The 2,500-nt window shown below is 45.6% G+C and overlaps 5 non-coding genes and 1 pseudogene across 5 annotated transcripts in view; all 6 read right to left on the reverse strand.

Moving 5' to 3' along the window:
• Positions 1 to 203: 203 nt before the first annotated feature.
• Positions 204 to 322, reverse strand: LOC142928314 (5S ribosomal RNA; annotated as a pseudogene).
• Positions 323 to 574: 252 nt separating this feature from the next.
• LOC142926196 (5S ribosomal RNA) lies at positions 575 to 693 on the reverse strand. The gene has a single exon (XR_012943121.1). It is a non-coding gene; the product is annotated as a 5S ribosomal RNA (ribosomal RNA).
• A 431-nt stretch (positions 694 to 1,124) lies between these two features.
• On the reverse strand, positions 1,125 to 1,243 carry LOC142927750 (5S ribosomal RNA). The gene has a single exon (XR_012944674.1). It is a non-coding gene; the product is annotated as a 5S ribosomal RNA (ribosomal RNA).
• Positions 1,244 to 1,495: 252 nt separating this feature from the next.
• LOC142927025 (5S ribosomal RNA) lies at positions 1,496 to 1,614 on the reverse strand. The gene has a single exon (XR_012943949.1). It is a non-coding gene; the product is annotated as a 5S ribosomal RNA (ribosomal RNA).
• Positions 1,615 to 2,041: 427 nt separating this feature from the next.
• LOC142926759 (5S ribosomal RNA) lies at positions 2,042 to 2,160 on the reverse strand. Its single transcript, XR_012943683.1, has one exon. It is a non-coding gene; the product is annotated as a 5S ribosomal RNA (ribosomal RNA).
• Positions 2,161 to 2,412: 252 nt separating this feature from the next.
• LOC142926197 (5S ribosomal RNA) overlaps positions 2,413 to 2,500 on the reverse strand; it is a 119-nt gene continuing 31 nt past the window's right edge. Inside the window, exon 1 of the ribosomal RNA XR_012943122.1 lies at positions 2,413 to 2,500. This exon is cut by the window's right edge and continues 31 nt beyond it. This is a non-coding gene — a ribosomal RNA (5S ribosomal RNA).

Here is a 2,500-nt window from a genome sequence, read left to right on the forward strand (position 1 = left end):
GCGCAGAGACTTGTCCTACCAGCCCACTCTGCAGGGACCTGTTTCTGAGCTCCTGGTTGAGCCCCGAAAGAGTGGCATCAAACAGTATTTTACAAAAAATATTGATCCCAATGCAGTACACCATATCGACGTGAAATTGGCAGGTGCACTAACTGGATGAGTCGAAGTGTAAAAAGCGACCCATCCAGATACAACAATGCAAAAGCCTACAACACCTGGTATTCCCAGGCTGTTTCCCATCCAAGTACTAACCAGGCTCGGCTCTGCTTAGCTTCCGAGATCAGACGAGATCGGGCGCATTCAGGGGGAGATGGTGGTAGGCCATGCTTGGAAAGACCTGTCGAACACTCATATGTATAAAACAATCAACATTCAACTATACTCCTGGAGGTCATCGCTTGTGAAAACGTTTATTCTGAGCTCCTGGTTTAGCCCCGAAAGAGTGGCATCAAACAGTATTTTACAAAAAATATTGATCCCAATGCAGTACACCATATCGACGTGAAATTGGCAGGTGCATTAACTGGATGAGTCGAAGTGTAAAAAGCGACCCATCCAGATACAACAATGCAAAAGCCTACAACACCTGGTATTCCCAGGCAGTCTCCCATCCAAGTACTAACCAGGCTCGACTCTGCTTAGCTTCCGAGATCAGACGAGATCGGGCGCATTCAGGGTGAGATGGTCGTAGGCTATGCTTGGAAAGAACTGTCGCACATTCAGATGTATTAAACAATCAACATTCAACTATAGTTCTGGAGGTCATAGCTCAAAAAACCTTTATAATGGTAGAAACGAAGTTGTAAACTGAGTGTACCAGCCTGCAATAGATTAATGTGTCCGTCCGTCCGTCCGTTCCCTTTCAATACTTTAACGAAGTGAAATCTCGTGCTGTTGGGTGTATAAAATCAGTAATAGACAGCGCAGAGACTTGTCCTACCAGCCCACTCTGCAGGGACCTGTTTCTGAGCTCCTGGTTGAGCCCCGAAAGTGTGGCATCAAACATTATATTTCAAAAAATATTGATCCCAATGCAGTACACCATATCGACGTGAAATTGGCAGGTGTACTCACTGGATGAGTCGAAGTGTAAAAAGCGACCCATCCAGATACAACAATGCAAAAGCCTACAACACCTGGTATTCCCAGGCAGTCTCCCATCCAAGTACTAACCAGGCTCGAACATGCTTAGCTTCCGAGATCAGACGAGATCGGGCGCATTCAGGGTTATATGGTCGTAGGCCGTGCTTGCAGAGACCTGTCGAACACTCATATGTATAAGACAATCAACATTCAACTATATTCCTGGAGGTCATCGCTCGTGAAAACGTTTATTCTGAGCTCCTGGTTTCGCCCCGAAAGAGTGGCATCAAACAGTATTTTACAAAAAATATTGATCCCAATGTAGTACACCATATCGACGTGAAATTGGCAGGTGCACTAACTGGATGAGTCGAAGTGTAAAAAGCGACCCATCCAGATACAACAATGCGAAAGCCTACAACACCTGGTATTCCCAGGCAGTCTCCCATCCAAGTACTAACTAGGCTCTACTCTGCTTAGCTTCCGAGATCAGACGAGATCGGGCGCATTCAGGGTGAGATGGTCGTAGGCCATGCTTGGAAAGACCTGTTGCACATTCAGATGTATTAAACAATCAACATTCAACTATACTTCTGGAGGTCATCGCTCAAAAAACCTTTATACTGGTAGAAACGAAGTTGTAAACTGAGTGTACCAGCCTGTAATAGATTAACGTGTCCGTCCGTCCGTCCCCTTTCAATACTTTAACGAAGTGAAATCTCGTGCTGTTGGGTGTATAAAATCAGTAATAGACAGCGCAGAGACTTGTCCTACCAGCCCACTCTGCAGGGACCTGTTTCTGAGCTCCTGGTTGAGACCCGAAAGAGTGGCATCAAACAGTATTTTACAAAAAATATTGATCCCAATGCAGTACACCATATCGACGTGAAATTGGCAGGTGCACTAACTGGATGAGTCGAAGTGTAAAAAGCGACCCATCCAGATACAACAATGCAAAAGCCTACAACACCTGGTATTCCCAGGCAGTCTCCCATCCAAGTACTAACCAGGCTCGAACATGCTTAGCTTCTGAGATCAGACGAGATCAGGCGCATTCAGGGTGATATGGTCGTAGGCCGTGCTTGCAGAGACCTGTCGAACACTCATATGTATAAAACAATCAACATTCAACTATACTCCTGGAGGTCATCGCTCGTGAAAACGTTTATTCTGAGCTCCTGGTTTAGCCCCGAAAGAGTGGCATCAAACATTATTTTACAAAAAATATTGATCCCAATGCAGTACACCATATCGACGTGAAATTGGCAGGTGCACTAACTGGATGAGTCGAAGTGTAAAAAGCGACCCATCCAGATACAACAATGCAAAAGCCTACAACACCTGGTATTCCCAGGCAGTCTCCCATCCAAGTACTAACCAGGCTCGACTCTGCTTAGCTTCCGAGATCAGACGAGAT

This window comes from Petromyzon marinus, chromosome 23, assembly GCF_048934315.1.
Source record: "Petromyzon marinus isolate PM22_M1 ecotype Great Lakes invasive population chromosome 23, UKy_Petmar_22M1.pri1.0, whole genome shotgun sequence".
In the NCBI taxonomy this organism is placed as follows: domain Eukaryota; kingdom Metazoa; phylum Chordata; class Hyperoartia; order Petromyzontiformes; family Petromyzontidae; genus Petromyzon; species Petromyzon marinus.